Consider the following 14,204-nt stretch of genomic DNA (forward strand, 5'->3'; position numbering starts at 1 on the left):
CACAATATCCCCAGGCACCATTCCCCCAGTCACAATATCCTCAGGCACCATTCCCCCAGACACAATGTGCCCAGTCATCATTCCCCTGTGAGAACACACCTAGTCACAATACCACAGTCATTCGTCTCATGTCACAAGACCCAGAGTTACCATTCTCTCTCTCACCACTCCCCCAGTCACATTACCTCGGTACCAATTCCTTGGTCACAATACCTCAGTCACAGTAATCACTGTACCGCTTCCCCAATTACCACTCCCCCAGCCTCAATTTATTCAGTGTATTGATTGTATATTTAATCTCAGCTGTTATCAGTGATGTGTCTTTGTCGTTATAACACCAGCGACACAAATTCTTCTTGTTTCTCCCCATTCCTTTGAGATTTTTTCCCCTCTTGAACACGCTGACCCAAAGGTGTCATCCATTTCCCTTCTTCCCCAAGTATCTTGAACAAATGACTGCTCTTTATGTGTGAGGCTGGTCAGTGAATGTTGACAGGTTATTTGACCCTTCAGTAGGGTTTCCAACCCTCCCGGATTATCCAGGAGTCTCCCAGAATGGGAGTCTTCCGGACATTGTTGTCAGCAACCCAGGAGAAAAGAGGAGTTTGCAGTTTCCTTTCCCGCCCGCATTCTTCCTTCGCCTGCTCGCGAGGCACCTCCCGATTCTGGGAACTTCTCACATGACAGCTGCCAGCACAGAACTGCGAGTAAAGACACTCAATCACAGGGGACCAAGCTCAGGTAAATGCAACAACATTTGCAAACTGCGGGCAAGCGTCACGTGATCAGATGTCACATGATCAGATGGCATTAGATAAACTGTCATGTGATCAAATGTCACATGATCAGATGGCATTAGATAAACTGTCATGTGATCAAATGTCACATGATCAGGCCTCCAGGAAAATGTCCAACCCGAGTTGCAACCCTCCCTCTCCCCTGAGTCAACACTCTTCCAGTCACCTGACGATTCAGCCTGCCCTTAATCCTCCGCTTACACAGCCCTTAAAAAAAAATATTTTTTTATTCCACACGCATCTAGCTTGCCTGAACTAGGATCCTGGTTTCCTGACCTGCACCTCATACAGCACAGTAAAGTGGGAGAAACTCCTTCACTCAAATAGTATATCATCTGCTTGTCTAAGCTCATCCTGTTTAGTTCAAAGGTTCGTAATTATCTACATTCAGTTTTTAACCACAGCAAAGTACTTATTAGTTAAACATCAACCAAGCACCAGCGGGAGCAGACAAAATCCAAGCAAATGTAGTCAGTCTGAAGGAGCCCTGTTCTCTAACTTGAACAGTAGTTTCCATAATCAGACCGATTACATAATAATGGGCCAGAATTTGCTGCCAAACAGCGAGGAAGAGATACCCTGTGAATTGCGAATTGCCACAAGTTGGCGGAGGATTTGCACCACTCCACCATTAGCTTCCCAAAACTGAGAGCTCGGCCTCAACCTCTCCGTGAGTTTCAAGAAATTGCTGCATTTGTGCATTAGTTACGAATTAAACTCGTGCAGAAAGTTAGGGCCGGAACATAACAGCTGAAGGGATTCGCAAAATTTCACATGTTCCCCCCACCCCGAAGATTTATTGGAGTTATTAAGGAAACCCTGGTGTGACTGTTTTAAAAAATCCAGGATCTTTCAAAATGGCTGCGGTCAGACTCATGGCCTAAAAAGCCTGCAGCATTTCTCTAACAACTCGGCAGGCTTCGTGCCTCAGACAGGTTTCCTTGCACAATGCAGTTGCATTCAAGCCCTGAGGCAAGCTATCAACGTGGCCGGCCAACACATCAAAATTCGAGCAGGAAGTTATCGCAGGACAAAAGGTGAACCATCAAGGTACATTCGGAACAATGGTAAAGCAGTTAGCGAACAGATCGATACAGGAACCGGCAATTAATGTAAATGGGCCAGAAATTAGGTCCTTTGTCTTAAAGCAGTTATGGAACTCAGAAATACAGGAATTGGCCATTAATGTAAATGGGCCAGAGATGGGGTCCTTTGTCTTACATTTCGTGCTTAAATCAAACAATGAAGCAAGCTGATGAGGTATGAAAAAAACCTGTTACCAAGAGGGTATAACTGGGCTGCCCAGTATCTCTCTCTCTTTTTTTCTCTTCGCCTGGTGGCCGGAGTCCTGCTGCCTGCTCGCAACCAAGAAGGAAGGCCATCCAGTAAACCTCGCAAACACATGTCGACGGCAGCAGCAGGAGGCCAGGCCTTTTCATCTGTTTCACCGGTGAGCATTAATTTTCTGGCCGCCACAAGACAACCTAGCATAGGTCTAAGGGTGGGGGGTTAAAAGGGATATTGCTAAAATTGTGATTTTAGAATTTTCCCTCGATGTGTCCGTTTCTTCCACTCCGATAAGTGTAAGACTGTATTACATCCATAGCGATTTATTTCTTTTATCTTCTGTATTATACTGTTTACCTTGTAGTTTTAGTTTTCTTATTAATAAACATTGGTTTTCCTTGTACCAATCCACTGGTCTGTTTGTCTGTCTTTGTTACCACTCGATAAGTCCTCAGCTCAGAATCAGGAAGGGGTAAGCGATTCGCAACCGCACTGCGGGCAGGGCAGCTCAGGAAAACATAACTGGCTGACCTATTATAAGCCCGAGAAACAGTAAAAAGAAACCCCTTACAGAAATGGCGAGTCAGGCAGGAGCTGAGGCGAAAGTGTGTAACAAGACAGACAGTGGTGCGGAGGAGGAATCCGCAATGGAGATAAGGTTGTCTGCCTATGTGTGCGGCAAGGTAAATATCGCGAAAAAGTGGGTGGGCGATATGTTAAAGGCCGAGCGTCCCATAGATGCAGCCATCCAGTGGACAGCAAGTAAACAGTATAAGAAAGGTATTGAGAAGGCGGTCTGGCTCTTGTGTTTTAAAAAGCAGGTCTTGTTACTAGACCGTGATGTAGCAGCGCGAGCAGCCAAGATTAAACAGTTGACCCTAGAGCTGCAGGAAAAGACAGCAGCCGAAGAGCAAGGGGTAGCAGCGCTCCAGGCAATTAGCCAAGAAAGGGCGCAGATGGCAAGGGACCACCAGGCAAAGGTAGAGCGGCTGGAATACCAGATCGCTGAGCTCAAAAGTAGCACTAGGGGTAGAATGGAACACCTGGAATACCAGGTCAGAGAGGCGAGAGGCAGTGAGGCTAGGTTAATGAATAAGATCCACAGCCTCACGCAAGAATTAAAAGAGCAGGAGGAGAAAGTAGGCGAGGTAAAGGCAGCATATAAGCTGGCCTGCGCCCAGAGGTTTGAAGAGGCAGATCATGGCCCCTGCAGGCAAGAAATAGAACGTTTGGGCATGGCCTTAGCGAGGGCGAAGGGCATGGTATGCCTCCTTAGCCCGGATTTTACCGGCAACCCAAGCAGGGAAGTCCCACAGGCAGCTCCCAGAACGACACTGGTTAGGGAACCAGAGGCTTCACGGCCATCACCCATAGCCCCGAGTTTTCAGGAGGTCTGGCAGCAAGGGGGGCGGTGGAGGATGAAGCATTAGGGGAGACCCAGCAATTCCTGGTAGATAGACCAGGACCGGGACCAGTGTACCCCCTCCGACAACGGAGGTACGGCCCGCCCGCCGATGGCGAGGACCTAGGGGCCTTCCAGAACCAGTTTCTAGTGCCGCATGGCACCCCACAGCTCAGGGCCATGGTTAGCCATATCCCTAAGCTTACAGTGAGGGGAGACCCCTCTCTACACTTCCGTGAGATAGAGCAGGCAGCGTGCGTTAATGACTGCGATGAAGCAGAACAAGCAAAAATGCTGCTGTTTTCTCTGGGGGGTGACCTCCTCCAAACCTTATCAGATGAGTGCAAAAGGGGGCAGAAAGATTACGAGGAGTTAAGGGATGAGATATTGGAGGACATGGGACTAAATGATGGGAGTCCGTTCGCCCGGGTGGGAAAAACAGTACAGCTCCCTGGGGAGTCCCCACAAGCTTTCGCAGACAGGCTGTGGCCAGTCTACCGGAGCGCATGCCCGTGAATGCCAGGACGGATACTCCTGAACAGAGATCAATTAGCCCACTGGCTCCGCTGTCTCATGACAAACTTCCTGCCCCAAATTCGAACACGAGCTGCGGCCTGGTTTGACCCCCGTAGCCCCCAGACCACCGAGGAAACGGTGATCCGCCAGCTCACGATAGCATATAAAAATATCAGGGGTATCGAGACGCCCCAACCCAAGGGGAAAGTCCACGAGGTTAAATCAGGGGCCCAGCATAAAAGGGAATGGCACCAGGAAGGGAATCGTCCCGCCCAGGCTAAGTTAAGCTGCTTTGGGTGCGGGAAGAACGGCCACTGGCGGAAAGATTGTAAAAACCCCTGGAAGGATACTAAGGGAAAGAATCCCACCGCCCTAGCCCAAAAGGCAGCGATGGGGGAGGCAGAGACAGGAATTGCCCCCGCTGACATGGAGTCATTTTTTGAGGCCATGCGATCTTTTATGGCCAGCCAGGGAAGAATAGCAGCCTCTACCGGTGTGGTTGCTCCCTCAGCCCCCCCTAACAATGCCCCGCTATGACTAAAGCCCGCACAGCCTGTCTACCTGTGTGCTCTCAGGTATGATGGATGGAAAAGACCGCTCGTGCAGATGGAGGTAGAGAAGGTTGAAGGGACTTATCTGCTGGATACGGGGGCATCATGCACCGTGATCCACGCAGCTAATCCCACCGCCTCACCTCTGTCTAGCGGAGTTCCATACGTTCTATCGGGGTTCACCGGTAAGGAACAGGCGGGAGCCTTCTCCAAGCCGCTCTCAGTCCGCCTGGGCCCACTCCAAACCAAGTGAACGTGTGTCCTGGCGAGGTGGGAAGCGGAGGGAGGAAAGGGGATCCTAGGGGCCGACTTCATCGTGGGCCACGGGATCCTCGTGGATCTCCGCAATCATTGCCTTTGGGGAGCCGACACGGGTGAGGAGAATGGCGTGGGAGTTATCCCAGGAAAAGAAGGGAAGGGAACCCTGTGTACTGTGAAGCCGAAAGGAGGTTATGACCTCGGGCTCATGGTAGAGGGTGTCCCGGAGGAATTTAAAGCAGTCGTGCAGGCTCGCATGGCTGCATTCGCCACGCACAAACACGACTGCGGGAGGGTCACCGGGTTTGAGGTCAGGGTAGACGGAGACCCCATGGCCCGGCCCCAGAAGCAGTATAGCTTTCCTAGAGAAGCAGAGCCCGATATGGAGATGGCCATATCCTCGTTGGTGCAGCAGGGAGTGCTGAGGCCCATAGCCACCCATGTTAATTCTCCGCTTTGGCCGGTCAAGAAACCGGACAATTCATGGAGAGCCACGGTGGACTATCGGGTGCTCAACAGCAATATCCCCGCGTGTGCCCCCACAGTGGCAGCAGTTGCCGACCTCATCGGAAGCATTCCAGCATCCGCGACTACGTTCACGGTGCTGGATATTTCGAATGGGTTTTGGTCAATCCCCTTAAGGAGGGAAGACCAGTATAAGTTCGCTTTTACTTTTAAGGGGCAACAGTATACTTGGAACTGTTTGCCGCAAGGTTTTCATAACAGCCCTAGCATCTTTCACCAGTGCATGGCGAGTAGATTAAAGGAATTTAGCCAGCCCAGGCAATTGGTGCAGTATGTAGACGACCTGCTCTTGTTTACCGACTCAGTCGGGGAGCATGGCCCGCTACTGGCCGAATTGCTAGAGCTGTTGCAGAGGAAAGGTTTTAAAGTGAACCCTAGGAAAGCGCAGATCGGCCAGCAGGAGGTGAAATTCCTGGGCCTGACCGTCCGCGCAGGGGAACGAGCCATAGACAAGGCTAGGAGGGAAGCGGTCCAAGAGCTACCGGTCCCCAGTACTGTGAGGTCGTTCTTTGGGCTAACAGGCTACTGCAGAGATTTTATTGAGGATTATGCAGCCACGGCAGCCCCTCTGCTCCAACTCCTACGCAAAGGAGTGGAGTGGTCTTGGGATGAGGGGTGCCAGGCAGCATTTGTCCAGCTCAAGAGGGACCTGCAGACCGCACCAGCCCTGGGAGCGATAGATGGAGGGAGAGAGTTCTTTCTGGAGGTAGCAGCCAGCGGGGATAATCTCAGTGCTGTGCTGCTCCAGGAGCGGCACGGCAGGCTAAGACCCGTGGTCTACTCCTCCAGAGTACTCACTGACGTGGAAAAGAGCTACTCAATTTGCGAGCGGCACCTTTTGGCCACGTACTGGGCTGTGAAAAGATCCTCGATCTTCACAGGCACCTCTCCTATCACCCTCCTCACACATCACACGCCCACCCAGATGCTTCTGGACGGGAGGATCAAAGATGGGACAGTCAGCAGTGCCCGCATTGCGCGCTGGACCCTCCTCCTTTCCCAGATGGATCTGAGGGTGAGGGGCCTTTGCGAGCCAAAGCTCGCGACTAACATGGTATATCCTGGAACAGCCCATCAGTGTTCCATAGAAGGGGTGTGAGAGGCGAACATTGGTCTACGGGCCGGGATACATCCCACAGGCCGCGAGATCTATGTAGACGGTTCCAGCATGGTATCCGCTGGTGAACGTCTCACGGGATGTGGAGTCTATGACCCATCGGCTAACATTGCCTTGGCGATCAAGCTCCCCAGCACTATGAGCGCCCAGCAGGCTGAACTGTCCGCGGTGGTGTACGTGGTTACCCACCCTGAGATCTTCCCCACCCCATACACGATTTGCTCGGACAGTATGTTCACTTGCAACTCGTGCACGGAATACCTGGCCATCTGGTCCCGTCGCGGATATACCTCTGCCGACGGGAGGCCCTTAACAGTAAAACCCCTGCTGGAGAAAATCCTGGCAGCCGTGGGGGAGGAAGGCGAGGTCTTCATCCACAAAGTGAAGGCCCACTCCTCCACAGAACCCCGCAGCCAGGGCAACCAGCAAGCCGACACGCTGGCCAAGGAGGGTGCCCGCACCGGCATTTTCTGGGACCCCTATGGGTCCGGGCCCGTGGCGGCAGTTAGAGACAGGGGTGGGACCCAGAGGAGCTTAGGGGTAGCATTAGCCCCGGATCTTAAAACAGTTCAAGCCCAGGACCCTGTCCTGAAAACCGTCACTAGCGCAGTGAGCGAGGGTAGGAGGATAGAAGGCCCTTACGGCGCGGCAGCCCTCTCCATAAGAGAGGGCATGCTGTTCAAGGAAGGACAGTGGGTAGTACCCCAGCAGCACCGGAGGGAGTTCCTTCAACTGGCCCATGAAGGGCCGGGAGCAGGACACCCCGGGCCTGAGGCCACCTGGTGGCGGGTGGAACAGGCGGGATGGTGGCCAGGTCTCCGGGAAGACGTCTGCGAGTTCTGTGCTAGCTGTCTTGTGTGTGCTGCAAATAACCCTGACCCCCATAGAAGGAAGGTGCCCATGGGACACGTTAGGAGGGTAGAGGGACCATGGCAGTCGATCCAGATCGACTACATCGGGCCCCTACCCACCGCCCAGGGAGGCTACAAATACTGCCTCGTCCTGGTGGACGTGTTTTCCAAGTGGGTCGAGGCCTTCCCCTGTAGAAAAGCCACAGCATTAGGGACTGCAAAGATCTTGGTACGGGAGGTGTTCTCGCGGTGGGGAATACCCCAGTTTGTGGAGTCCGACCAGGGAAGCCACTTCACCGGCCAGGTCATGCAGAATACACTTATGCTGCTCGGTATTCAGGGGAAGTGGCATGTAGCCCACAATCCACAGTCCTCAGGGATTGTGGAACGCATGAACCGCACCGTCAAAGAAAGGCTGAGGAAGGAGACAGCGGACTCACCCCAAAAATGGGCAGAGGTCCTGCCTCTAGTCCTCATGGGGATCCGGGCCAGTCAGTCAAAGAGTACGGGGTATTCCCCGCATGAGCTCATGACCGGTAGGGTCATGAGAACCCCCACCCATGTCCTAGCCCCAGTTCTTACTGAAGGGCGGCTTCGGGAGGTAAACCGGGATAAATTCGCCCGAACACTCCTCGAGCGCCTGAAGCAGATTTACGAACAGGCAGCAGGTAGTCTGGGGAAGCAGCATCGGAATAACCGATTGCTGCTCGAGCCTAACAAAAGTCATCAGTGGGAGATAGGGGACCAGGTAATGGTGAGGAACTACGCCCGAGTGGGGAGTTTGGAGCCACTGTACATGGGACCCTATAGCATAGTAGATAAAGCCAGCCCCATGGTTTACGCTGTAAAATTGCCCCGGCGGACGAAATGGTTTCATATAAACCAATGTAAGCTGTTTAGATCGGAGGCGAAAAAGCAGGCAGCTGGGATCGAACCCGAGGTTAGAAATCCCCAGCTCCCAGCAGGTCCCAGCTCACAGGCAGCACATGCAGGGGCAGTCGCATGTATCAGGGGAGGAGTCACCCAGACCCCTGTCCAAACCATTCCCCCTCTCTTCTGGGACTCAGGAGGGGAGGAGGAGGAGCCCGAGGCAGGTAGCCCCGCCCCCGACCCAGGTTTTGAACCTGGAGAGGAAGACTCTCAGCCTCTGGCAGCAGGCAGCGAAGGGTTGCCTGTCCCCAGCTCAGACTTGGGAAGGGAGGAGCCACAGGGGAAAAGTCCCCAGCCAGCGAGGGCTGCGACCCACAGCAAGGGTCCGCTCGCCAGGGTAGCCCCACCAACAGCACTTCCTAGGAGGTCCCCTCGGACACCCCAACCTAGGAAGGCATGGTCGCCGGCTCCCCAGTTTAAAAGGGCTACCTCCCGTGCTAAAGTTAAGTCGAAAGACAAAGGTCCTCAGCCAGCAGTCGCGGGCTGTGAGGGACCGGAAGTAAAGGTCAGTACAGCCACGCCGCAGGGAGCAGCCTGCAGCAGTCCTGACAGAATTTAAGCTGGCCGCTCGGAGACGGGTGGCGGATGTATATAACTTTAGCAGTTAAGTTTGTAGTTTTAAGTTAAGATGTATAGGTTTATTATAAGGTGTGGAACCGTAATGTAATTTTAAGATGGAACCGTTCCAGTGTTGTCTACGTGAGCCGAGGTCGAGGGACCCGCTCACACGTCACCCGAGCCAGGCAGCCTATATGGGGCCCGGCCAGATGTTAAATTTTTATCAGTTTGATTTTTCAGATGGTGACAGGACCAGACTATACACCCACGAGCTTTTGGACAGGATTGGGAGACAAAGAAGGGGTGTTTTTAACGATGTCTTAACTGGTTTTAACACGGGTTCTTCTGTCATCAACAGCTTAGATGGCATCGAGCTGCAGACCCAGATTAATGGTTTAAAAACGCAATTTAAGCCGGTGTACAGGGTGGAGAACGTTGGTGTCATTCAGGGGGGTGCACACTTTCGTTTCACAGCGGTCCCGCCCTACGTCATAAAGTGGGAGCACGCTATGACAGGTACTGACCTCTCGGGGTGCCAGAGCCGGGGATCACCCATAATCCTGTGTCCCCAGCACTTGAACGCCTATTCAAAACCGCAGTGCGGGTTCAGAGCTGCTGACGCGAAGCCTATAAACTGCACCATGGAAGCCATGGCACAAGGCCATGTTCCCCCACAAGTGGCGTATATAGGAGGTGGGACATATTGCATCACCACAGCAGCGTCTCACTACCAGCATGGTCAGCACAGCTGGTGTGCGGTGAGTGACAGCAGTTTCTGCTTTTAACCCGAGGCAGAAGTTCAAGTGGCACAGATACGAATTGTCCCCATCCCTGAACCATCCACTGTTCACCTCACTGTGAAAGAGAATTTCACCAACCTCCAAAAGTATGTAGCCCACTTTGGCTACCAGATCCCCCTCTCCCAGAACACCTCGTTAAATTATTAAAAGCAGTAGGGGTGTCCCAAAAACACTTTTACACGCTGGAACAGAAGACTGTCCAGATAGGGGCCGATATTCTGAGTATTACGACCCCACCCTGGTGGGACATCTTTGAGAATATAGAGGTCCCCTCCTGGATTCGTCTGGCATCACACGTGCTAGTAATCTGTCAGCTCGGGATCGTCCTCTACCTGGTTTGCGTTCAGTGTCGGAATAGGGGTCTCGAGGTAGTAGTTAGAACACAAAGGGTATGGAAGGACCAGTATGCTTGGGTAGACGAAACACCCGTGTGAGTTCGGGGACGCATCCCTTGCGAGTGATGGCAGCCTGTTTCATTATTTTAATAAAGATGGTCCTTTCCGTTTGTTGTTTTCAATAAAGTAAGTTTTCGTTTTGATGTTATTTTGAATAAAGATTGTTCATTGTTGTGTTGTATAGTATGCAAAATACTGTTTCATCCCAAGTGGTGCAGGGGTATTTGGACCCCTCCGTGCTGGGATTGTTGTAATTCAACCTTGTTTTCTATCCGAATGCCTGCCATACACTGGGGTTCTCTCCAAGTAAGGGAATGTATGTGTCGAGGGATTAGGGATAGGTAAATAAAGGGGGAGGTTGTTTGCGACGGTCAGAAATCTTTGCTCACCTTGCATGGACACTTCAAGCAAGTTTAAGTATCCACAGGGGGGAGTGAAGGGATTCGCAAAATTTCACATGTTCCCCCCACCCCGAAGATTTATTGGAGTTATTAAAGAAACCCTGGTGTAACTGTTTTAAAAATCCAGGATCTTTCAAAATGGCTGCGGTCAGACTCATGGCCTAAAAAGCCTGCAGCATTTCTCTAACAACTCGGCAGGCTTCGTGTCTCAGACAGGTTTCCTTGCACAATGCAGTTGCATTCTAGCCCTGAGGCAAGCTATCAACATGGCCGGCCAACACATCAAAATTCGAGCAGGAAGTGATCGCAGGACAAAAGGTGAACCATCAAGGTACATTCGGAACAATGGTAAAGCAGTTAGCGAACAGATCGATACAGGAACCGGCCATTAATGTAAATGGGCCAGAAATTAGGTCCTTTGTCTTAAAGCAGTTATGGAACTCAGAAATACAGGAATTGGCCATTAATGTAAATGGGCCAGAGATGGGGTCCTTTGTCTTACGTTTCGTGCTTAAATCAAACAATGAAGCAAGCTGATGAGGTATGAAAAAAACCTGTTACCAAGAGGGTATAACTGGGCTGCCCAGTATCTCTCTCTCTTTTTTTCTCTTCGCCTGGTGGCCGGAGTCCTGCTGCCTGCTCGCAACCAAGAAGGAAGGCCATCCAGTAAACCTCGCAAACACATGTCGACGGCAGCAGCAGGAGGCCAGGCCTTTTCATCTGTTTCACCGGTGAGCATTAATTTTCTGGCCGCCACAAGACAACCTAGCATAGGTCGAAGGGTGGGGGGTTAAAAGGGATATTGCTAAAATTGTGATTTTAGAATTTTCCCTCGATGTGTCCGTTTCTTCCACTCCGATAAGTGTAAGACTGTATTACATCCATAGCGATTTATTTCTTTTATCTTCTGTATTATACTGTTTACCTTGTAGTTTTAGTTTTCTTATTAATAAACATTGGTTTTCCTTGTACCAATCCACTGGTCTGTTAGTCTGTCTTTGTTACCACTCGATAAGTCCTCAGCTCAGAATCAGGAAGGGGTAAGCGGGCAGGGCAGCTCAGGAAAACATAACTGGCTGACCTATTATAAGCCCGAGAAACAGTAAAAAGAAACCCCTTACACAGCAGAAGTACCTTTTTAATGATGAGATTTACACTCCTGTAATGCCACTCAACCTCTCCGGCCCAGAACGGGAACAATTTTTAAAATTAAACATTTTTTGCATTATTCTCTTACTTTTTCTTTCTATCTCTTTTGTCTCTCTCTCTTAATCTAATCTTTCTTTCCCTTTCTTTCTGTACCTGATTTGACTCTGATTCACTCTATTTCCTTCTCGGTCCTTCCTCTGTTTACTTCTCAATCTTTAAATCTCATCGGTTAAGGAGATAGAGTGTTCTTCCCGTCGTTCACCAAGGTCCCAGATGCTCCATTGCCCTCGTCGCACCGTTATCAGCTCGCACTTACAGCAATATTCAGCTCAAAACTTTTCGAGCTGAAGGGTGAGGGAACAAGTCTAACTAACAGCGTATGTCGCAAGAGGCCTCCGCTCCAGCAAATTCTGGGCCAATAATTTTAACTGTGCATTGATAAATTAAAGTAACTCATCATCAAGGTAAATATTTCAGCAGTGCTTCCTGTGTGCGCGACCAGTTCCACCTGGTCAATGCTAAGCTGGTGTTTAATATGTCCCAAAGTTTGCCCCTCTCATGTTTGAACGCGCATGGGTCCAGGATGAGCATGGCCCGCAGGGAGGGGGTTGCTCTGGCTGTCCTCCGCGGTCTTGTCTGTGCCCGGATGGCCCTGGAGAGGGAGCACGCAGTGCCCACCGGTACCCTCGAGGCCTTCCGCCACTGGTGGGCATCTCAGGACCCCCGCCATTGGATAATCGATAGATATAACAGAATACTGATTTGGTTTAAAATCTCTATTAGTTTCATTAGACCCGGTTAGATTATTTTTAATGGTGCCCTCTTTAAAAGTGGGCACTTGACTCATTGCCCGGTCTAATTCTGTCCTCTCAGGTGGACGTAAAAAGATCCCATGGCACTATTCGAAGATGAGCAGGGGAGTTCTCCCCGGTGTCCTGGTCAATATTTATCCCTCAACCAACATCACTAACACAAATGATCTGATAATTACCTCATTGCTCTTTGTGGGACCTTGCTGCGTGCGTTGCCTACATTACAACAGTGACTACAGTTCAAAAGCACTTCATTGGCTGTAAAGAGCTTTGGGACGTCCTGAGGTTGTGAAAGGCGCTATATAAATGCAAATCCTTTCTAATTTTTTTTAACAAGGTACATTCAAACTCACGTTTACAGGAGTTAAGTGACTTACCAAACAAGACAGAATAAACCCACACTTTGGGAAGCTGGACCCACAGTTGACTGCAGCTTGTGGAGTGCTCAATGCAGGGAACTCAGCGCAGAGGCAAATCTCTCTAATATATACACCCAGGCACCTCCCTGTCATCGAGGACATGAAATGTTCCCAGCCAAATAGAAATGAGTCACGGCTGCGCAGCTTTTAAAACTAAATTTAATGATTAACTTAAGGAATGTAAAGGACTCTTTTCAACCGACTGTCACTCCTGCTCTGATGGATGCCAAGTTGCAAGGTCGCCCTCCTATCTGCTCTGTGTTAATTAACTTCAAAAGACTTGAATTTATAGGAACATTGGAACAGGAGTAGGCCATTCAGCCCCTCGAGCCTGTTCCGCCATTCAATTCGATCATGGCTGATCTGTATCTGAACTCAATCTACCCACCTTTGTACCGTAACCCTTGATACCCTTGCCTAACAAAAATCTATAAATCTCAGTTTTGAAATTTTCATTTGACCCCCAGCCTCAACAACATTTTGGGAGAAGAGAGTTCCAGATTTCCACTACCCTTTGTGTGAAGAAATGCTTCCTGACATCACCCATGAACGGCCTAGCTCTAATTTTAAGGTTGTTCTGAACTCTCCCGCCAGAGGAGAGTCCTTAAATCCTTTAATCATCTTAAATTCCTAAATTAGATCAATCTTCTACATTCAAGGGAATACAAGCCTAGTCTGTGCAACCTGTCCTCATAATTTAACCCTTTTAGCCCCAGTGTCATTCTGGTGAATCTGCGCTGCATCCCCTCCAAGGCCAATATATCCTTCCTGAGATATGGTGCCCAGAACTGAATGCAGTAGTTCAGATGGAGTCTAACCAGAGCTCTGTACAACTGAAACATAACTTCCACCCCTTTGTATTCCAGCCCCCTGAGATAAAGGCCAACATTCCAATAGCCTTTTTGATTTTTTTTTGTACCTGTCCACTAGCGTTAAGTGATTTCTGTACTTGGACCCCTAAATCTTTCTGCTCCTCCACAGTTTCTACCTTCCCACCATTTAGAAAATCCTCTGATTTATCTTTCTTAGGTCCAAAGTGCATGACCTCACACTTCCTCACATTGAACTCCATCTGCCACAGTTTTGCCCACTCACTTAATCTATCAATGTCCCTTTACAACTTTTTGCTCCCATCTACACTATTTACTGTGCCACCTAACTTAGTGACATTAGCAAACATAGATATATGGCTCTCTATTCCTTCAACCAAATCATTTATAAATATAGCGAAAAGCTGTAGCCCCAGTACAGATCCCTGGGGGACACCACTAGTCACATTCTGCCAGTTTGAATACATAACCATTATTCCTACTCTCTGTCTCCTACCCCTTAACCAATTCCCTATCCAAGCCTCTAATTCCATGTGCTTTCATTTCTGCTAACAGTCTCTTATGTGGAACCTTATTGAATGCCTTCTGGAAGTCCATATAAATAAC

The 14,204-nt window shown here is 50.1% G+C and overlaps 1 pseudogene; it reads right to left on the reverse strand.

The window, feature by feature from the left end:
* Positions 1–12,803, reverse strand: part of LOC137332182 (UDP-glucuronosyltransferase 2A1 pseudogene) — a 32,261-nt pseudogene extending 19,458 nt beyond the window's left edge.
* Between the last annotated feature and the right edge of the window lie 1,401 nt (positions 12,804–14,204).

Source organism: Heptranchias perlo, chromosome 14 (genome assembly GCF_035084215.1).
Source record: "Heptranchias perlo isolate sHepPer1 chromosome 14, sHepPer1.hap1, whole genome shotgun sequence".
Lineage (NCBI taxonomy): Eukaryota > Metazoa > Chordata > Chondrichthyes > Hexanchiformes > Hexanchidae > Heptranchias > Heptranchias perlo.